Source organism: Leopardus geoffroyi, chromosome B4, assembly GCF_018350155.1.
Source record: "Leopardus geoffroyi isolate Oge1 chromosome B4, O.geoffroyi_Oge1_pat1.0, whole genome shotgun sequence".
Lineage (NCBI taxonomy): Eukaryota > Metazoa > Chordata > Mammalia > Carnivora > Felidae > Leopardus > Leopardus geoffroyi.
The window spans coordinates 9,992,424-10,016,017 of NC_059341.1; the positions used below are offsets into that span (position 1 = coordinate 9,992,424).

The 23,594-nt window shown below is 42.0% G+C and overlaps 1 protein-coding gene across 5 annotated transcripts in view; it reads left to right on the forward strand.

Annotated features, from left to right (window-relative positions):
* The window catches only part of CELF2 (CUGBP Elav-like family member 2), an 836,861-nt gene that overhangs the window by 465,067 nt on the left and 348,200 nt on the right, over nucleotides 1-23,594 (forward strand). The window lies entirely within an intron of this gene.

A 23,594-nucleotide genomic window follows, 5' to 3' on the forward strand; every position in this document is an offset into this window, starting at 1 on the left:
TCCTTCCTAGTTTCTATGTGGCATTTTACTTCTAATGGGAGATGGGAGACTGCGATCATCATCCATAAATATTTGCTGAGCATTTAAGATACTTTGAGTTCTGTTCAGAACAAACACATGTTTAAAAGGAAAATGGTTACATACACTTCACAAAGGAGACCGATAAGGCTCTAACTGGATGATTTGATGGAGGTGAGATTGCAAGAATGTTCTTGAATTTCCGGCCTGGGTTATTCAGTGCACTTCTGAGACTGAATATTACATTTTTCCACCTTGGGTCTTTTTGGCCCATCTGCAGAAGGCGCTGTCATCACATAAGTATTGCCTGGCCTTTTCAAAGACAGAGAATGACCCATACCCCAGGGGAAGCTACCTTATTTTCCTTTGTAAAAAAGACATTTTTTAGTCTTCTGGATGAAAAAGCATGAGGTAGGTGAAAAGTGTTATAGCATCGAATTATCGTTTTCCTTTTCAATTAGCACCAGTAGCTGTCACCCTGTGTGACCCAAACTGAAAAAAGATTAGCACCAACACACTTTTATTCCAACACAGTGGTTATCAGCATACACAGGAAGCTGTCAGGATCCCTGCTTCAGGCTCTAAAACTCTCCAAACACTCAGGAAGGCTTTAAACAGCAGTTTGGATTATATAGCCAGATAGTAAACTTGCCAGAAGACTTTCCAGCCTGTGGCATATTCCTCCTTGAGGAGTCTAGAGCTCTAGAAGCCTGAGATTTCACAACTGGAAAGCTTTCTGTCACATAGTCAAACAAGAAAAATGGTGGAGAAATCAAAGGAACTTGTACTTCTCTCTTGGTTCCTACCCATTGTTCACAGCGGGGAGTCTGGTCCCCAAATCTTTGCCATCCAAACCACATGAAGCGAGTACTGAGGCCCCGACCCAATGGGGTGTCTTCCCATGCAAAAAAATCCAACTGATTGGTATTCATGTTGTGTCTAGTACCCACCCAGTAGAAACAATATACGGTTAAAGCTAGTTGTTAGAACATTCTGTCGAACGGAAACCTCTATTAATTGATATAACCATGCTTCACTGGGCATAGTGAAAATTGAGGTTGGCAATGGTGACCTAGAGGCAGTGAAATATTCTGAAATGTCTTGAATCATCAGAGAAAGACTAAAATACGCTCTGTGTATTTTAGTGTTAAGTATTTTATTATATTCCATATCTTGCAAATTGGTAATGCATACCAGGTATTTTTTGATAGTAGTCTATTAAACAGTGTTTGATTGGACACAACATCCCATTTCCTAACAGAGCAGGGTAGCATATATGGCTGGTTGTTCTGCTAAAGGCAGAGTTAGGTCATTCTTATTTTTTATAGTGAACCTAATAGGTATGAGAATCTGCCTCCTTTTTCTTCTTAATTGGGCATTAGCTTTATAGATTTAAACACGCTAGGCACATTTTAGAGGGAGGTATTGTAACTAGTTGTGCCCCCAGCCAGACAACTCACCGCTCCTAAATTTCTTAAAGTACAGCATTCTCTTTGGCTAATGGGATTAAAGAGAACATAACAAGGATGGGAATCTCTTTCATTGCTCTGATATCTCTACCTATGTCTTCCGCGTAGCCCCCAGCTGCTCAGTGGACTTTGAATTCCAATATAATCCTTTTATAAGCCTTTTTTTTTTTTTTTTTGAGGCCTGAGGAAGGCCAAAGAGTTAATTTGGAATTAAAGGCTTCTGTTCTTTTTCCAAAAAAAAAAAAAAAAAAAAAAGAGGTAAGTTCTTTAAGTAGGTGAGGGGACTTGGAGTAGGGGATCTCCAGTTTTAAAAGAGACCCAAAGGAAGGCTGACCTCAATTTATTGGCAGATTACACTGTGTATTTACAGTTTGGGATATTCACTTCCTGAAGAAGAAAACCAAAAATATATGGCAAAATATTACTTGGTTAAAGAAGGAGTGTAAATTTCATGTAGTTAAATTTCTTCATTTGACTAACTAAACCATGAGTGGTGCCAGTGACACTGAAGATTTCATTAAAAAAAAAAAAATGTTGGAAATTTTTTCCACATTATTCAATTTGGGCTTTTGAAGTTAATCTTTCACTGTCTTCCTGGGTATACTTTTCCCTCTTTTTTTTTTTTCCTCCTCAGATTTTTTTTTCCCAATCCAAGTACAGTGAAAAGTGAAAATCAAATCACAAGTTGGGAAAGGCTGTTTCTTCCCTCAATTTTAACCCACAAGCCCCACGGGCACACGTGGTGGAGGCTTCAGAAGAAACAGAAGGTGGGGGCTGTGGGTACCAGTTCTGCAGCCCTACCCCATCTCCTTTTGCTTTTCTACAGCGACACACAGACTTTGAAGAGCCCACTTGTCCCAGGATAAGACCGTAATTCTGCCATAAGAGAGTTCTGTGCTTGAAGTAACAGAGAAAATATAGTCTAACAAGAAGTCTCTTATCAAAAACTGGAGTGAGGAAATGGAGGAGGGGAGATGATAGGAGGAAAGTAGGAGGAAATTTTAATATTTCTTCAGAGACCTGCAAAGGTCATCCAAAGCCTTGGCTAATGCTGAGGTGGGTTCCACTCTCCTGCATGACTTTGTGATCCCGGCGTTATAAGGATCGTGTTTGAATCGAATGTGAAATACCATCTTGGTAAGTCACATGGAGTAACCTTCTCTCTAAGTAAATTCTCTTTTAGTCAACACTGAAAAAGTATTTCCCTTCTCTTCCATACTTAAGGTTGTCATCTTTAACCTTGGCCACTTCATATGTTCTTTAACATTCCTCAGCATCGAGGGTTAGAGCTTTCCCTTGGAATTTGTCAGAAGTGCATCTACCGGTAACCTTTGAAGCTAAAACCTGGAGAGACTTAGGTGAAGAATAAGACAAGAACGCACACCTTTTTTTTTTTTTTTAAGTTTATTTACTTATTTTGAGAGAGGTTGTATCAGTGGGGGAGAGGCTGAGAGAGAGGAAGAGAGAATCCCAAGCAGGCTCTGCACTGCCAGTGCCGAGCCCGATGTGGGGCTCGAACTCCTGAACCTGTGGGATCATGATCTGAGCTGAAAGCAAGAGCCGGACACTCAACCAACAGAGCCACCCAGGCGCCCACACTGGCTACCTTTCACTGGATGGAGTGAAATCTCCATGTAGAGATGTACTCACATGTAGTCATAGGTCCACTGTATCCCACATGCATTTGTAATGACAAATATTTCCTTCAGAAGAAGCTTTTAGTCATTTGGTTTGTTGTAAAATGATAAGGTAGCTCATAAACTAGACTGAATTCGTGACTTCTGGGGAAGGGCGCCAAACTGAGGTCAAGGTGGAAGTCACGTGGATAGGTAAAGATGCCCACCTCAGTGCCCATCTTCAGGCCCATCCTCCTGAAGTTGTCACCTGACCATGTGGATCCCAACCTAAGTGCACTAAGGAATCCTTAACCATTCCCATACTAGCCTGGAAGTGCCTACTTACCCCTGGAGATGCCTCATGAACAAGGCTGCCGAGTTCCCACCGTAGTCACAAGTGTCCAAAAAAATTCAGGAAGATTTTCTCCTAGGCCACAATCTAAATTCTAATTCCATATGCTCTCATTCAGCCTGAAAGCATAAACGAGAATCAAGAAGATATTAGACAAGATGTCTTCCTTGGTGTAAATAAAGCATAAAGCATGACCTATAAAAGAAGAAAGCATAACATTTGGGTATTATTTTACAACTATTGGACAAATTTATGATTAAAATCTTTGAAGGCCATGGTATTCCTTTACCAGGGAAATTCTGAAAGCATTTTTGGGGGCTCCCCTTCCCCAACCTAACTTTGGTGTTAAGGATGAATTTTGTAATGGCTATAAAAGTACTTTTTTAAATCAGAATCTAGCACTAAAGACATTGAAGCTACTTGGGTGGATGTTATTGGGGATTATCAGTTATTGGTAGACTGACCACTTTTGGAAGGTGATTCAAAACTTTCAGACCTTTAAGATTTCCTTTAGTGCCTTGGAAAAGGTAATTTACTAAATGGTACTTTTGTAAGTTAAAAGAATTAATGACCACCAAAAGTGAGCAAGTTATTCCTTTTTTTTTTTTTTTTAGTTTTAGGATCAGATCTATAGAATTAGATGTGAGGCCATCCACCATTCAAAGGGATTTGATTTTATGTCATTTCAGCAACTTAAACAAAATATCTTGAGAGCAGCAGAAAGCCTGGGGCTTTTGATTTGTCTGTTGTACATTTTCAGACACATCCACAGAAAGAATAAGGAAATAGATTTTTTTTTTAATTTTAAACTAAATGTGAACCTTCCCTTCACGTGTTGTCATTTTAGAATCAACAAAATCATTGAGCTGTCTCATGCAGAAACAGTGCAGCTGTTTAAATCAAACAGTAGTAATAATAATGATAGTGAATATCTGACTTCTGTATAACTTTTTAAACTTTGTAGGATGCTTTCACATCCCACTGTGTCACAGTGGCAATTATGAATTAGCTATGAAGAGCTTTTTCTCTGGTCAATAAGAAAAGCTTTCAGCTGGGCATGAAAATGTCTCTTAGCTCTCACAGTGGTAAAATACCGCCATGATTTGCTGGGAAGGCTGTAGAGTCGCTGTCTTTGAGGATGAAAACAAAACGCATTTAGAGACAAGATTCACTTTAACCCTAGCCCAATTCTTCGGGTCCAGGAGAAAAGGTTGTAGCCTCTTTTTTCTCATTTACTAGGAGAACATCTTGTCTTTCCATCAATAGTAATTATATATTTGTAAGGCAAATGTTGAATCATATCCAAATAGATATAGTCAAATAGTATGGTCCCCTCTCTTGAATATCCTGTAGTACCATTTGATTTTCACACATCTAATTATTTATTGTCATATCAGCTGTTAATCTCATGTGTGTGAGTTTCTCCAACTTGATTGAAAACTCTTTTAAAAGACACGACTCGGCGCCTCAGTGGCGCAGTGGGATAAGCATCCGACTCTTGATTTTGGCTCAGGTTAAGATCTCATGGTTCATGAGTTCAAGCCCCGCATCAGGCTCTGTGCTGGCAGCGTGGAGCCTGCTTGAGATTCTCTCCCTCTCTCTCTGCCCCTCTCCTGCTCATGTGTGCTCTCTCTCTCAAAGTAAATAAATAAACATTAAAAAAAAAAAAAAAAAAAGAAAAGACAGGACTCCTTCTTGGAGCTATTTGTGTGCTCTCCACAGGGATTATTAAGTACAGCACACTTAAAACAGCTTATGTGACCCATGATTGAGATAATCCAGTACATGACATTGGTGGTTCCCAAACTTGAACATGGATCAGAATCACCTGGAGAGCTTGTTAAAACACAGCTCTGAGCCCCATGCCCCTGAGATTCTGATTCAGGAGGTGTGGAGTGGGGTTGATAATGTGCATTTCTAATCATTTCTAGGTTCTGCTGATGTTACTGGTCCTGAGGCCACACCCCGAGAACCTTTGCATCCCATTAATGTTTAAAGTCTTTTTCAAATTTTATTTGCTGATATTTAAGATCTCTACCAATTTTTAATTAGGGCTTAAAAGCACAAAGCAACATTACTCGTAGAAACAAATGTTGTCAAGGAACTAACTGCTGAATGCAGAAGTTAAAAGACTTAAAAGAAATCAAGCTGAGCTCCAAGTATATCAGACAGGCCATGAACGAATAGCTCTGATTAATGATAATAATTTTATAAGTGAGGATGTATCCCACATCGTTAGCACAGCTACTACCCAACTTATGAATGGATCAGATTCTGGTGTATTTATTATCTGTTGTTTGGAACTCAAAATGTGTTTTGCCATAGAAGAATTGTGATAAGCAATGGTAGCAAATGTCTCTCTCGCTCATGATTCACCCGAACTTAGTTCTAATAGTACCATAGCCCAATACTGGGTTTCTAAGGGGAAACCCTTGGGATTTACAGGGATACAAATACCACCAACTGAATAGGGTCCCCGGACAGAAGACCAGGGAGGGAGGAGATGGAAGTCCTGTTTCGGACGTACTGAGCTTTCACTGGCACATTGGGATGCTGTCCACCGTGCAGTATTATGGGGCTACCCCCACCTCCGCAGCAGCTCACTGAGATTCCATCTGCACTTCCCTTTTTGTCAGCCAGACGGCGATGGATGAGACTGATGTGTCTTTCTCCCATGGCTGGTCATGGCAGAGCACAGTGAGGCTGAAGGGTTCAGGGAGAGCTGCCTGCATGCCACGTGATATAAACCACTGAGGATACTTCTGGTCTTCTTTTTCATAACTCCTGTCTTTCTTCTGAAGGTCCAGCAATGGACAGGCCTATTTAGATATTTCGGCCACAATCTCTTTTGCTCTGCTCCATCTCTCACCTTCTCCTGCAGGCTTCCTACTCTACCCCCAATCCTCCCCTTTCCTTTTCTTGTTCAGGTTTACAAAGGACTCACAGCAGATGGAGATTTTTGGGGGGACAGCCATTCACCTGCTTTTTAGGGGAAATCCCAAAGTACCTGGAGCTGAGCAGGTGTTCTCATCGAGAAAGGGAAGCGGGTCTGGGAATAGGGACTTGAGGAAACGGGTAGACAACTCCAGGTAACCTGAGACAGGACCAGGATAGCTGTGATGCAGCTTGGAGTTAGCATCAGCCCTGTCGCCTTGTGTCACTGTGTGGACTGCCTCAGAACCCACACTGGATCCCAGGTAACAGCATGTTCTCTATCATTGAAGGATATGGAATAGGAAGGACTAGAAAGAAGGAAGTAATCATTGGCAGATCTGAAAGAAAAAGGAATTCCTGTAGCCACCTGATGGGTATTGCTTAGGGTGAGCCAGACAGCTATTCTGAGTTGGCCATTGGCCATTTGTGAACCGTGGAATTCCTGAGTAAACACACACACACACACACACACACAGTGTAATGCCTGAATGAATTTCATTGATTACTGATTCATTCTTTCCTACACCTGATTTCACAGAGAATTATAGTCTGTACGAGTTTGGGTACTTTGAGAAGTAGGCACCAAGAGGGGAATAAATGTGCAAGGATTTTATTAGGGGAAATGTCTGTGAGAGAAGATGGGGAAAGACCTGGCAGAGGCTGGGAGAGTGGCCAGACTGCAGTGCACATCTGACCTGGAGGGAGGGGAAGGCTGGATAGAAGCTCCCAAACCCAAGTGCAGCCTAAGATTCCACCAGACCTCGCAGAGTCCGTGAGTGAGAGCTGTCCCCTTCTGTGTCCATTTGTGGCTGGGAGCAGCCCGTGGCAAGTGTGACCTGAAGCAAGTGAGCTCATGGATTCAGAACACAGCAGCTGGGACCCCTGGGCAATTATGCCTCCCGTAGCTGGAGTATTCCGGGAGGTGGGTGTCGTCCGCATAGACCAATAGCCAATGTGTCTTGGGTAAATGTGACAGTTGTACTTTGGTCTGATATTGGTTATTAAAGTCAAGAGGAGAAAAATGCTTCGTTATCTTTAGTACTTAGACAGTAGAGAGCATAGGTCATTAAAATCCACTATGATCTGAAAATTCTACTTTAAGCTTACAGTTCCAGCCTCTGTGTCCCTCCGGACTGGTGTTAAGAGCTGTTAAGAGGAGCAAAAATGAACTGCCTTGGCCTCACTTTTCTCCTGGTGCTCAACGAAGGGGCAACAAAATGCGGTAGTGGTGTCAGCCAGAGGCGGGGGCTGGGGGGAGGAATGGGAGGTTCTGGGGAAAGCACCAACTTAATCATTGCTGCTGAATAAGCAAGAATTGGCAATACATCTTTTTTTTTTTTTTTTAAAGATTGCTAAAACTTTCATTCTTTTGGCCTAGAAAAAAAATCTTGGCCTTTAAATGTGGAGCACCTAATTTTTCATTTTATAAATAATCTGTATTCCATTGCACGGGGTAGAATGCATAATGATGTTTGGAATACCAGCTGTCACCTAGCTATGTTCCCAAAGTTAAATATACATATATACATATATCATGCTGTATTTTAAACTGTGTAAATAATTTACTTTGTGTCCCTTCTGATGTTGAAATGGAGAAATGAGGAGTTATGATTTCCAAAACCCAATGAGTACTGTATATTTCATGCTGTTTGTAAGAGGTGGGGGTGCCCAGGGAGCGGGATTGTCTTAGATACCTTGCTGTCGCATGCGTATGTTCTAATTGTATCGCACTCCACTCTCTTAGGCTGAAAATACCGTGTCACAAAAATGTCACCATATGAATGGATTTTGCTTAAAAAGTGGTACAACAGGGTGCTTGGCTGGCTCAGTTGGTTGAGGGTCCAACTCTTGATTTCAGCTCAGGTCATGATCCCAGGGTCATGAAATCAAGCCCCGTGTTGGGCTCCACATGAGTGTGGAATCTGCTTGGGATTCTCTCTCTGTCTCTCTCTGTCTGTCTCTGTCTCTGTCTCTCTCTCTCTCTCTGTCCCTCTCCCCCATTCATGTGCTCTTTCTATCTCTCTAAAATTAAAAAAAAAAATTTAAAAAAAGTGGTAAAAGACCGTCACCAGAGTGGGACATTTACTTAATGTTCAATAATATCTTGGTAAAGAATCCAATCTAAAAGTCAGATAACCATTACGATTACTGATAAAATTTCTCTTTGTGATGTTTAAAGAGATACACTTCTAATGATAAGAGTTAAAATTAATAATGTGGTAAAGACTGTAAGGTCTAAAAGACTTTTTTTTTTCTTATTTGGAATGGAAATACTTTAACCCTAATACTACAGAAAATACTACAGGGTTTAACAAAGACCTTGGTTTTTCTGAGAGGCAAGACAGTTGAGGTTGCGGGTATGATCATGACAAAAGTATCCAGGGACAGTTTCAAAACGTGGGACTATGGGCGCCTGGATGGCTTAGTGGGTTAAGAAACTGACTTCGGCTCAGGTCGTGATCTTGAGGTTTGTGGGTTCAAGTCCCGCATTGTCCTGTGTTGCTGACAGCTCAGAGCCTGGAGCCTGCTTCAGATTCTGTGTCTCCCTCTCTCTCTGCCCCTCCCCTGCTCATGCTCTGTCTCTCTTTCAAAAATAAATAAAAATAAAAATAAATTTTTTTCAAAATGTGGGACTTGGGCAAACCCCAAAAGACATGGGCTGAATTCTAGTAAGTCGCAGGCTAGGGTGGGCATTAGGGGGAAACAGGAACAGTGAGGTGGCTCTAAGAACTGTGACTCACAGGGGCTTCCAGGATTTGAAGAAGGTGCATTTTCTTATGCGATATGGAGATTTAGCCATTAAGTGGAGCAATTAATTGCTTGTAGACCAACCAGTCTGTCCCCTTAGTTTACATAATAATGAGCAAACTACAAGCATTCCTATTTTGCTACACATACAAAAACACATACAGTATTGCATGGGCTTTGTGTCTGCCTGTCTCCTGCGTGCACACACACACACACACACACACACACACAGTCATATATTCACTAACCCACTGTACAAAAAAGAATAGTCTCTATAGTCCTTTGCCTCAGAATACATATCAAATATAAATGCATTCCCTAGTTATACATCTGAGGTAATGTGCAGTTACTTGAGGTCTATTTATATAAGCTTCCCCACAGAAATGGAGATGTTTATCCTCAGATAAGCTTAATTGTCTGTGGCAATTAAAGATATGTACATTTTACGGTCCTGTTTTCAATAGGATGCTGGTGGTACTGGTGTCTTAGGTTACCAATTTGCCACTTAATAATTGTTGTTTAAATACTTGTTTGGGATGGGGGACAGCTTCCCCCAGCTGCTACATAGACTAACAATGAGGCTTTATCCAGCAACTGAGTGGGGCCGGCTTCTGATTAAAACTACATGTTTAGAATGGAATAATTTCCATTCCTGTTATTATTTTTTAACATGACTTTAGCTGAAGAGTTGAAATGTTACAGAAGAAAACAGCTGAGAAGCTTCTGCTCATGCAGGCTGCATAGAACAAAAAGGTTTTGCAGAATTGTCTTCTGAATATGTCCAAACCCCGGTATTCACACTTTTTCCAAAACAAGAGATAACTTAGTGAGTTCTTGCTTTGAATTGCACAGGCAAGAAAACCTTTTAAAATCATTGTTTTTAAAACGATTACCAAAAATACTGATTATTTCATGCCTGTAAGTGGTAAACAGTAATCACCAAGAACAACTCCCATTTTCTTGTCTAGAAAAAGATGTAGTTCCAACAAGGTGGAAAATATAATCTTGTTCAGATCTATTACACACTTCTCTTTCCAGATACTGGTCTTGCATAAATCGCTTAACTGAACTCTTAGTTCCAGATTAGCAGAATGAACATGTAATTTTTTTACTCACAAGATTGTGGTTTGTTTTGACTTACTTTGTCTATTTACACTCTTCAATCCTACCAAAAGTAAACTGTTTTTCTTTTTTTTTTTTTTTTTTAACATTTATTCATTTTTTGAGAGACAGAGACAGCACAAGCAGGGGAGGGGCAGACAGGGAGGGAGACACAGAATCTGAAGTAGGCTCCAGGCTCTGAGCTGTCAGTACAGAGGCCAATGCAGGGCCTGAACTCACGAACCATGAGATGATGACCTGAGCTAAAGTCGGACGCTTAACCAACTGAGCCACCCGGGCACCCTAAACTGTGTTTCTTTATTCTCCTTTTCTTTTTAATAGAAACTTTGGGTTGTGTAACTTTGGATATCAGGTATCAAATAATAAAATAGGACCCCAAACTTCAAATCAACAGATGGGTGAGCACATCATTATTAAGGATCCTGTAGTCAATTAGACATCTTCTTCCACAGAATCAATGACATCAAATGAAAAGGGAAATAGCTAAGAATGAAGAGGTCTGAAATTCCCAGAATGTCCTTTCTTGGGCACACTTTTTTTCTTTAATGTTTATTTATTTATTTTGGAGAGAATGAGAGAAAGAAAGAGAGAGAGAGAGAGAGAGCACAGACAAAGAAGGGGCAGAGAGAGAGAGGAAGACACAGAATCTAAGGCAGGCTCCAGGCTCTGAGCTGTCAGCCCAGAGCCCGACTGGGGCTTGAACTCATGAACCGTGAGATCATGACCTGAGCCAAAGTCGGATGCTTAACCAACTGAGCCGGCCAGGCACCCCAGGCACACTCTGTCCTTAGCACCTCCACACCTCTTCTTCTGGCTCCTGTCCCTGTGGAATGGCTTGCATTTCTGGCATGCCTCTCTCCTCCGCTTCTCTCCTGCTCCTTCCAAGCCCAGGTCAAAGACTGCCTCTTGCAAGGAGCCATGCCCAGTGCTTTCCATCAGTCCTGAGCTCCACCTCCTCTGTATTCTCATCATGGGCTACTTTATTTGTATGCACCCCCTCCTTCCCTCCTCCATCCAGTTCCTGCCCGCGTCTTCGGTGCCTTGTCCCCACACCTACCCTTTGAACTCACCCCACGTATTCTTGGCTTTTCTCCATCCCTGGTTTTTCCTTCCAGCCTATAAATTTGCACAAAGCTCTTGCAGCCTGAAATGTCTTGTTGAAGCTACAGGTTCTCTAATTCCTGTCCCTGTGTGTCTTGCCTTTCAAACCCAAGTCTCTTGAAAGAGTAATCAACATGCACTGTTTGCATATCCTCACTTCTTATTTATTAGTCCTTTGCTGCCTTGCCTCTGTCTTTACTGCTCCACTGAAGCTGCTCTGATAAAGGTAATCAATGGCTTGCTAATTGTCAAAATGTAACCCTTATCGAATACTCATATGTTGGCTCTTGCTGTGCACTGATGTCACAATTTGTTGTTTAGGGAAACTCACTCTTGGTTTTCCCAAAGTGTGCTCTAGGGAGCCTTAGTTTTGAGGGATGTGAATAGGTTTTATGTAAAAATGAAGAGTTCTGTGGTCAGATATTTTTAGAAAGCTCTCCCTATATAATCCTCTTTAGAGATTCACAATACAAATTAGCAAGGCAGTTTTATTTTAATCTGTAAAGCTTATCTTACTCTAAAACTAGGAATACCCTTTGAGAAATGCTGCTCTTTAAACCTGATTCCCCATCACTGTTCTCTCCTGGTTCTCTGATTTCTATGGCTGCCCTCCTAATGTTCCTCTCTTTCTGCCCATGTCTCTCTGTCTCTCTTCTCTTTTGTATTTCCCAGTGTTCTGCTTTGACCCATTACTCTTCCTTTCATATATTCCCACCTTGGGTACAGTTCATCCTCTGTGGTTTGACGGATCTCCTGGGTATCAATGATTTCCAGTCTAGATCTCCACTTCCGAGCTTCCCATGTACTTGAGACTCATATATCCAATTTTCTCCCCTCCGTCTCCCCTGGATGATCCTCAGGCAATTCAGATCTAACATGTCGCAACTTGATAGGATTATTGCCACTCCCACCCCTCATTTTTGACCTGTTCCTGTTCTTGACTGTCTGGTAGGAAACTAGTGGCACCCATTGGATCACTCTCACCAGAAAACATGGGGCACGATCGATTTTGCCTGTGGCTTCACTCCTGATTCAGTCAGCCCTGTAAGGTTGTCACAACAGGATGGTCATGTGATGGGAGACTATGAATGGAGGATGATGAATTTTTTTAATAGCAAAGAATACAGAAACCTAGGGACAGGACTAGACAGAGCAGAAGACAACAGAACATACTCCTAGATGGGGTATGACTTCTGGGGCCCCAGCTCTCTGTACCATGCCGTGTCTGCAGAGTGTGCATTCCACAGAGTATAAGAACTTTGCCTGTGACATTTTCAAAGGGCATTACGCCCTGGCACCCACCCACGCCGGCCTCTTCTAGAGACCATGCCCGTAAGCCTGCCTACTCACCATGTGGGTGAGGCATGGCATGAGTGGGAAGATCGGTCACCAGCTCCTTCAAGACAGTCTTGATATAAATCGATGACAGTTTGACCCAGGTTTCCTTTTTGAGTCCCTGGGTCCTGCTGCCTTCCTGGTTTGGGCTTTCGCTTTACAACTCCATTTTTGGTGCCTTCCACATACTTTGTTGTTATTTTCTACGTAGATGTGCAGTGATTGTAGGGCGGTGTATGTACATGGAATATCACGGACGTGTGATCAGATACACCTGGGTTTAAATCCTGTTCTATTTCGGCTCATACGGTTTCGGACAGAACATGTGGCATTCTCTGTAAACTGGGTGTTAAAATATCTACCTTAGAGGGGGGCCATGGGGATTGAATGAGAGAATTCACATGAAGTGCCAAGTACACGGTAGCCATTCAGCAAATGGCAGTTACTGTCATGTGCTATGTTGGATTTGTCTCTGCTTCGTGGGCTGGATCTCCTACACCCACTCCCTTACCAATACTGGAAAATTGCGTATATAAACTAAATAGCTCATGATTCCACCCAGATAGTCTCATCCTAATTAAAAGGTTTCACACAATTTCCTCTCTAAGTGCTAGGAAGGTGTTAAGAGACAGTGAGCCTGAAACTCAATAGTTAGATAAATAAAAAGTACAAGGTATTTAGAGTCTCCATAAGATAAACCGGATTTGAGTTATAAAGCCTTATTTGAATCTCTCACATAATAAAAATCTATGAAATGTAATTGATCAAACTCAAGGAGATAAGGAGCCATACAGACTCTTCTGGGATTTGAACTTAGGGTTTTAAGCAGCCGAGGCATCGAAAACCTGAAGCTTAGTGCATTAAGCTATGCCCTCTGGCTATGGGATTATACGCAGCCATTTACTAGGAGTGAGAGGAGAAGAAATGCTTGCTGTGTTGCTCTTTTCCCTAGTCCCACCTCTCAACTACAGTAAGTAAATTGAATAGACCATCTTAAAGAAACTTTGGGTCCTTCTGCGTCAAGTTCTCCTGGACCAAGACTGAAATTAATTTTCAGTTCATGGTGTAGAGTTGAACTTCTTTTTTTCACCATAAAGGAAAGCACATAGTGATTTTTGCAGTGTTCCTTCTCAAAAACCTATCTTCCCATGTTGTCAGAACACTATTCAGACATTTACCGGAAAATGAGCGTCAGTCACTTGTAATCAACAGTAGGTAGGGGGTGGAGAAGAAAGCCAGCCATTTTTAGTGTTCACAGCTAGTAAAACATATAGCATAAGGCTGAGACTGTCCTCTTTTCTACATGTGTGACTTGGGATACGTTATTTAAATGGTGTATTTCCCCCAGTGAAAAGATGCAGGAAGACCTCATTTCTAACGCCAGGTCCACAAACTGACCACCCAGGTTCAGTTTTCCTCACTTGTAGGATGGGAACAACATCTGACTCATGGAGCTCTGAGACTTGAATTTGTCATCCTGAAAAACATTGATAAGTGATCGACTGAGAGGAATCTGATTATCATTTTAAGCTGACATTTTTGCATGCTTCCTAAATAGCAAGCAATACCGTAAATGCGTTTGCATAGACAACGGAAGGCAGATCTTTCTACTGTTGTTTTGCAGATGAAGAAGAGTGGGCTGGGTATGGTAAATGACACGCCCAAGGTGACACAGTTGGTAATTTACTGAGCCAAGTCTAGAACGTGTGTCTCCTGACTGAGATCTAGCACTTCTGAGCGTCACAAGCCTGTGCCTCAGACACAGTTTGTAGCTGCATTTATCTTTGTGAAATGAATGTGTGTTGTCTCAAGTCGGGCTGATGATTCTTCCTACTTTCAGCTATTTTCCTGATCTTTTCTCATGTCATCAGTTTCAGGGAGTAGAACTTGAAATCACCTTTATCTTTGTTCCCTTTTATTTCTGTTCCCTTTTCTGGGTTCAGGACCTGGTTCCACTTTCTCATCCCAGGTTCCTAATTGGTCAAATGACACAAGCACCTAACAGGGCTCTGGAGATTGCAGAACCCTTGTGGGTACAAGGTCCCGATGACCGTTGGCATTACGGCTAACCTTGCAATGCAGACCGTAGTTGCATGTCTATTTATGCAGAATGTCATTTTCCCTCGCCTTTTAGGGTCTGAACTTTAGAAGTTTCCCCTATCTTCCCTTGAGGGAAATCAAAATACTGCTCATTTGCAACCCTGGGTCCCTCTCTGGGCCCCATCATGTATGTCAGCCCTCGTCATTCACCGCGCATTTCCCAGGTGACTCTTCTTCCACCTGCACTGCTCAGCCATAGCCTTTTCTGCTGTTCCTGTCCCTGAGTTATTTTTGAGTGCAGATTCCACCTACATATCTGTGTCCCGGAAAGACGTTCTGGCACCTAAAAAGTTCCCGCTGCTTCATTTTCTTCTGTCAGGAGCATTGCCCTGATTTGGACCAACTCTTGACAGCTTCCCACGGGCAAACACCTGCAGAAACCTGCCGGTAGCCACAGGTGGATCCCGGGACCTGCACACTGTCTAACGCTCCTCTCAGAAGTTGAAATGAGGATGAAAACTCATTGGTTCTTCCTGAAACTGTTGTGGAAAAGTGAGGGGGAACTTCAGCTCCCCCACAAGTCATTTTGTTATTCTAAGGGAACAGCAGGAGCCCAGAACATCTGTTGTTTCAGAGGCGTTTGTACAGACACTTAGTGATGCATCAGGTCCGAAGCGTTTGTGTGGTATTTCCAGATACTATATCAGCAAGGAGTATTTTTAGTCTCTGGGGAATATTGTACATGGTAGACTCATCGTTGACATCTGGCTGGTTCATATGCAGCCACAGAGATCTTTCAAAACAAAACTGTTGCAAAGGATAGTTAAACCCAGAATGTCACTTGGGAATAAAATGTTCCCTTCTCTGTCTTTCCTGGTGTGAAATGTAAAAATTTTAAAGATTAGGAGTCAGTCGATTTAGATACTCTGAAGCACAGAAATGGAAAGAAAGCATTTTTCTGAATGTCATCCCCTTCCAAAATTAGGAAGGGAAACTTTGCAAGTTTTTAAAAGGGAAATGGAAGAATTCTGTACATTGTCTTCACTGGGCTTATTGAGGTTCATCATTGTCTCCTTGGCAGTTCACTGCTGTGTGCCCTGGAATTGGATTCAGCTCAAATTCTTCCTCCACCGTCTCATAGCTGTGTGGCCGCGAACACGAAGTCTGACTCGTCAGGGCTCAGATTCTTCCTCCCTAAAATGGGAATGTCAGCGGTCCTCCCCATCTCCTAGGATTATTGTGAGGAATAGATGTCTTACCTACAGAGAGTTAAAATCAGTGCATGGTGCAGTGAATGCTCAAGAAATGTTAGCAGCTATTTTGCTATTACATGGAAGTGAATGTACTAAGCAAAGTATAAGGTGGTTTTTTTTTTCTTTCAGAGAAAGGTAGGACATCAGATGATTCTTTTCTGAAGGTGATCATAGATTTACAAAAATGTTTCTGTGAAATCCTCACGCTTGACTCATATTGAAATTACATGATTCAAAAATCAAAATAAAATAACTGCTCTCCAAACATTGCCAGACTTACCAAGACACTGGTTATATACCATTGTTCAGTTATTCAGAAACTGAATGGCTAATTTTAGCCTAATGCTTGGCAAAACCCATCTCTGTGATAGCTTAACCATTTCACTGCCTTCTTGCAGTTCTGATCATTTAAGTGTCAGGGCCGGGGTTGGGGGGAGGGCAGTGGGGACAATTAAATGTTAATCAGACATGATTTGCTTCTTTTTCTAAAAAGCTCAAGATTTTTGGTTTCAAGTCTTCGTTGATGACCTTGATTGGTTGCAAATTAAGAAGGCAAGACCAGAAGCATTCCTTCTGGCACATAGGTCTCTGATGTGGTTTGTGTATTTTCAAGACATAAAGGCATAGGGGAATGGCAACTACAGGTTGACCAGCATCCAGAGTAATTGACCAAATTAGAACTCAAAATTGTGCCATACATGCCAAGATTGCAATAAAAACAATTTGGAATATCATCATAGCTTATGAATGGGATACCAGAACCGTATCTACCAATTGTCTAGGAAGCAGGGGGCAGGAAGAAATTGGCCAGACTCAACAACTACTGATTATGTTGTGGGCTATTACCCTGAGCCTGGAAACTGAATATGGACAAAGGAGAACAAGTTACGATAACAGAAGGGGACAGCTGTAAATCCCAGTGTCCAAACGATATCAGTGTTACTGATGTATATGAGGGAAATTAACAAAAATATTCATGAGCAAGGAGTATCTTACGTAAGCATATTTCACGCCTTTTGAGAAGTCGGTAACCAGACAATTTGGGGTCCTTCACAGGAATCAGCTGGTGCCTACCTCTTAGCCCATTTCTAAGATTCCAGGCTACTTGAGTCCAAAACCCTGGAAACTATATTCCAACTTTCAAGGTCCGGTCAGTTCTCTTGAGATTCTTCTGTTCACTCTCTGGCCCCAGGTTTGCCAGCATTTTCTGGGAGAAAAAGTGATTGAAACATGGAAGCTTGAGAGCGAAGAAAGACTGAGATGGAGGGTATTTGGGGTCCCTCCAGCACACCCTCATTTTGCAGACAGTGAGTGGTATCATTTCTATGCTCTTGACTCCAGATACGTGCCTTCCAACTGTCCAGATTAAGATGAGGTCCAGAAAGTCACTGATCAGCAAACTTCAAATTGTAAATCCAAGAAGGCATAATGGCAGAGCATTGTGGGAATTGCTTAAAGAATCAGTAATGATAGTGACAATTATAATAAAAATCCCATTGGATTATAACTTTACAATTTGCAGAGTGCTTCTGCTAAAGAGGAAGTCAAACTTTATGATGCTTGTAAGAGCAGGGGGCCATGTTTGGCAAAACTTGTGAAATGGGGGTGGGAGGAAATGAACTTTTAACAGTAATACACTGAAGGAGGAAAATTCTATAATTGCAAAATGTTTTACTAACTATGTCTCCAGTCCCTTTTTGATAAAAAGATATATATATATATATATATATATATATATATATATATATATATGTACGTTATCATGGTGGTTTTAAGAAACCCAAAGAGGGTCTTGGGTGTCTCAGTTGGTTGAACGTCCAACTTTGGCTCAGGTGGTGATCTCGCGGTTCCTGAGTTTGAATTCCGCATTGGGCTCTTTGCTGTCAGCATGGAGCCTGCCTTAGCTCCTCTGTCCCGCACCCAACACCCCTGCCCTTCACCTTCCCCACTCACATGCTCTGTCTCAAAAACAAATAAAACATTGGGAAAAAAAGAAAAAAAGAAAGCCAAAGGGCATTGTTTTTAGAGAGAATGTTGATAGCGCTTGTAGAGGCAAAGTGCAAGATAATAAAGAAGGTAGTGAGTGTTAAGTAACACTAGGCAAACCAGGACTCTAGGCCCCATAATTCAGTTAAAAGACATCTGACTTTTTTTCCTGTGATAAATTGCTAAAAACAGAGAAAAGAGAAAAATGCAAGGAAAGAGAGAAAGACAAATTGCAATAGCTTCAGATGTCAGAGAACAATAACAAAGGAGCAATTACAGATTACACTTGACCGATTTTTAAGAGTACAATGCAGTATTATGGACTGTAGGCACAGTACAGCAGAGCTCTAGAAGTACTCATCTTACAGAACTTAAACTTTATGCCCTTCAATTAGCAATTAGCCATTTCCTCCTCCCCCCCTTCCCCCCCCAGGTCCCTGGCAAATACCATTCTACTCTCTTCTATGTGTTTGACTATTTTAGAGACCTCATGTAAGTGGGACTCATGTAAGCAGTATTTGTCCTCCTGTGACTGGCTTATTTCACTTAGCATAATGTCCTCAAAGTTCATCCATATTGCTGAATATTGAAGGATTCTTCCTTTAAGGGTGAATAATATTCCACCGTGAGTGTGTGTATGCATGTGTGTGTGTGTGTGTGTGTGTGTGCACGTTTTCTTTATTCCCTCATCTATCAGTGGACACTTACATTGTTTCCACTTCTTGGCTGTTGTGAATATTGCTGCTATGAAAGTGAGGAGAGGGCACATGTCTTTTTAACATCTTGATTTCAATTCTTTTGGAATATGTACACAGAAGGGGGATTTCTGTATCCTATGGTAGTTTTATTTTTCATTTTTGAGGACACCACTTACTATTTTCCGTAGCAGCTGTGCCTTTTTGTCTTCTCGCCTGTTGTATACAGGGTTCCAGTTTCTCCACATCTTTACCATTACATCCTGTCTTTTTTTTTTTAATAATAGTCACCTTAAAAAGTGTGAGGTGATATCGCATTGTGGTTTTGATTTGCATCTCTCTGATGATTGGTGTCATTGAGCATCTTTTCCTGCACCTCTTGGCCATCTGTATGTCATCTTTGGAGAAATGCCTGTTCATGTTGTTGGCCCATTTTTAAATCTAGTTGTTAGTTGATTTGTTGTTGTTGTTGTTTTGGTTTTATTTGGTTTGTTTGGTTTTGGTTTGTTTGTTTTGTCTTGTTTTGCTGTTGAGCTGTAGGAGTTGTTAATGTATTTTGGAAATTAGCTCTTTATCAGATACATGATTTCCAAATATTTTCTCCCATTCCATAGGTTGCTTTTTCACTCTGTGGTTTCCATGTCTTGTACAACACACAAAAGTCAATAATTCAAAATGGATTAAAGACATAAATGTAGGACCTTAAATGGTAAAACTTCTAGAAGAAAATATGGGGTGGGGGACACTTTGTGACATCAGCCTTAGCTATGATTTCATGGCTATGACACCAAACGCACAGGCAACAATAGGCACATGGGATGATGTAAAAGCCTTGGTCCAGTTTTATTTTCTAGCCTGTACAATGGCTGTGCTGGTGCTCTATTTTGTTGAGCATTAGGGTTTGTGTTCCCAAATCATAGAGTTTTATCTTTACAGATGGGCCTGTTTATTTAAAAGAAGCTGTGTTGGGGCGCCTGCGTGGCTCAGTCGGTTGAGCTTCCGACTTCGGCTCAGGTCACGATCTCACCGTCTGTGAGTTCGAGCCCCGCGTCGGGCTTTGTGCTGACAGCTCAGAGCCTGGAGCCTGCTTCGGATTCTGTGTCTCCCTCTCTCTCTAACCCTCCCCCGCTCATGCTCTGTCTCTCTCTGTCTCAAACATAAAATAAAACATTAAAAATAATAATGATAATAATAATAAAAAAATAAAAGAAGCTGTGTCTTTTTCTCTCCTCCCTCCCAAGATGGTATCCATCTTATTTTATAGAGAATATTATCTTCAAAGGCCTTGTTGGATCTGAGGCTCTGGTATATCTCTGTTTTTGCTGTGTCCTACAAAGCCCAAAGCCCACATTCTCTGCAGCCTAGCCCTCTCGTTTACCACACTGTACTCAGAAAATCTGCTCAGCTGTGCGGGCCGCCTTGTTGGTCCTCAAAAACACCACTGGGTCCTGCCTCAGAGCCTGCACTTGCTCTTTCCTTGACTGGAATACTTTCCTGATGGCTCATATGCTCTCCTTCTCTCTCTCTCTCTCTCTCTCTCTCTCTCTCTCACACACACACACACACACACACACACACACACATCTTATTCAGGTCTGGTCTGATATCACCCCCTCAGAAAGACCTTTTTTTTTTTCCCCCAAATCAATACAGCTTTTACTTTATCTTTAAAACATGACAAATAAGTCTGAAAAGTCATCTGGCATCTTGCTGTTTCCTTAGCTGGACAACGTAGATCTTATTCATCAGCCTGCTGAACTGTTCCTTTTTCAGAAACCTAGACACCACCCCCAAATTTTTTGATAGCCTTGGTGTTAACTTGGTGGCTTTGCTGAATCCAAGCAGCTGAGTTTGATACAAGTTCAATGTCATTTCCTTTAAGAATTAACTCATCTGTGGGGCGCCTGGGTGGCGCAGTCGGTTAAGCGTCCGACTTCAGCCAGGTCACGATCTCGCGGTCCGTGAGTTCGAGCCCCGCGTCGGGCTCTGGGCTGACGGCTCAGAGCCTGGAGCCTGTTTCCGATTCTGTGTCTCCCTCTCTCTCTGCCCCTCCCCCGTTCATGCTCTGTCTCTCTCTGTCCCAAAAATAAATAAACGTTGAAAAAAAAAATTTAAAAAAAGAATTAACTCATCTGTGGGGTGCCTGGGTGGCTCAGTGGGTTAAGTGTCTGACTTCAGCTCAGGTCATGATCTCACAGTTCGTGGGTTCGAGCCCCACATCAGGCTCTGTGCTGACAGCTTGGAGCCCGGAGCCTTCTTTGGATTCTCTCTGCAACACCCACTCCTGCTCATGCTCTGTCTCTCTCTCTCAAAAATAAATAAAAAACATTAAAAAAAAAAATTAATTCATCTTTCTGGGCTTGCTTAAACAAGCAACACCTGGCCTTATCTGAACCTTATGGATGTGTTTTTCACCCAAGAAATTTCAGATTTCAACAAGAGAACCATTTTCCTGAGTAACAACGTTGATGGGGAAGTGAGCATACATGGACCTCATCTTGTAATGGAAGCCCAGTGTGACGCCCTTGACCATGTTCTATATATGACTACAAACAAACAGTAGCCGGTTCCTTCTGTTTCTTCACTACTTGTCAACTCAGAGCCCCTTCTTTCCAAGGAGACTGAATTCTCCATTCGTGTGAAGTACCTCCACAGGATTCCTCTGGGGCCCTTCGCAATAACAGTGCATCCCTTCAGAGTGATATCGACATTTTCTGGAACGTCGACAGTTTGCTGAGAATGGTCTTCCCTCTCACGATAGATGTGGCAAAGAGCAGAAAGGCCGTCTTTATCAGCATCTATAAAGTATCCCTTAACTCACCCTACCCCCTCTCATCACCTTTGCCCTCCTTTACTTTTTTTTAATTGTTGTTTATTATTTTTGAAAGAGAGAGAAAATGCACAAGCACGGTAGGGGCAGAGAGGGAGACAGAGGATCCAAAGCAGGCTTTACACTGACGGCAGAGAGCCCAATGCAGGGCTCCAACTCACGAACCTTGAGATTATAACCTGAGCCAAAGTAGAACACTTAACCGACTGAGATTCCCAGGTGCGCTTCCTTTACTTTTTAAATCACTTTAATTTCACTATTCACTACCTGCCCTGGGATCACATGTTAATTTGTGCATATCTACACATAGGTTTTTATAACAAACATTTTCACAAAATCCTGAACTACTAGCACACGAGGGCTATGGGTTCGTGGCACATGGGGGCCTCATGCCATCATGACATGTCAACTGAATTCCCAGAGCTGGTATATATTAGCTGCTCAATAAATGAGCATTCATTGTTAAATGAATGAATGTTTCCCACTTATTTCAGTCCTTTCTTCTCATTTGGATTCCACTTTATTATATAGACTTCTATAAAATACCTGTAATCAAAGATCTTTTTCTCTTTAGTCCATGCAAATGTTAGAACGATGTGATTTGTCAAAAGGCTGAGTGGGAAATGAGCCCGCTAAACTGTCAAAGCATTTATTGGCTTTTTACCACTCACTTAGCAATACCCCATTCCTGCATTTTGAGAGCACTAAAAAGTAATAGCTGGAAAAAGGATGCATATAGCCTGATATATCTAGGGTTACAGAATCTGCACCCACAGTAATTTTCACAAGTTAATAAATACCTTACAGGTTGACATCTATATTTTTAAAAGACTGAGTCTCTATACCTGCTTTCTAACTAACAAAAATACAGACATAGTAGTCTGTTGTCCGCAGTGCATTATTTTCACTGAGACTCTGAGAAGAAGGACGCATTTTGAACAGTGCTGGTCATGGCTAGTCCCCTTTCTAGGGCCTCACTGATTTTATTACGTTTTGCCCTCACCTTTTCCTGCCGGGATATTATAGATATAATATGAATAGCTAATGTTTTTGTGCACTTTCTACGTGGTAGGCATTGTGCCAAGACCTTTTCGTGCATTTCCTCATTTAATCCTCTCTACTCTATTAAGCAGGTAAAATTATCTTATTCTCATTTTAGGAATAAGAGAGCTGAGACTAACGAGCAGCCATGCAGTTACTGAGGATTTAAACCTTGGCCTGTCACGTTTCTAAGCCTCTGCTCCTAACTGCTTTATAGACCACCTCCTCTACTTCTTGGTACCCTGACCCTCCAAATTTGGGGGACCTGGATCACTCAGAAATCATAGGTGGAGGGGTAGGAGGTCTATGGATGGCCCAGAACCCTCCAGATGCATGCCCCTAATGTTCTGTTTCTCAAGTGACTAAAGAAAACCAACTTCCCAGGGGCGCCTGGGTGGCTCAGTCCGTTAAGCGTCCAACTCTTGATCTCGACTCAGGTTATGATCTCCCAGTTCGTGGGGGATCGAGCTCCACCTTGGGCTCTGCACTGACAGCACGGAGCTTGCTTTGGATTCTCTCTCTCTCTCTCTCTCTCTCTCTTTCTCTCTCTCTCCCCCCCTCCCTCTCCCTCTCTTTCTCTGCCCTCCCCTGCTTGTACACTCTCTCTCTCTCTCCCCTCTCTGTCTGTCTCAAAATAAACAAAATAAACATTTAAAAAGAAAACCAGCTTCCAAACTAAGTTGAAAAATGAATCATTACGTGCTACAGAAATTTAGGACCCTGACTTTACTGGGAGCAGACTTGAGGTTAATCTAGCAACATCTGGGTCGCTTGAAGAAATGTCAGGATAGAGCCTACCCCGCCCCAGGCCAGAACCCTAAGAGAAAGGAGGGGCGGCCAGAGCAAGTAGCAGTGAGATCCAGGAAAGAGGGCCTCATTGCATCAGAGGATGTTAAGAAAGTATATCTAACACCTTCTTATTACCTTGTACTCGCAGCTTTGATCTAAAGGAAAGAAGTTGGTTCAGTCTGCAGACTAGATTCATTTTATGACCTGAGGCATATTCATTCAGGCAACTGGGGTATTACATTTTCCCTGCAGCTATTTTCAAGCT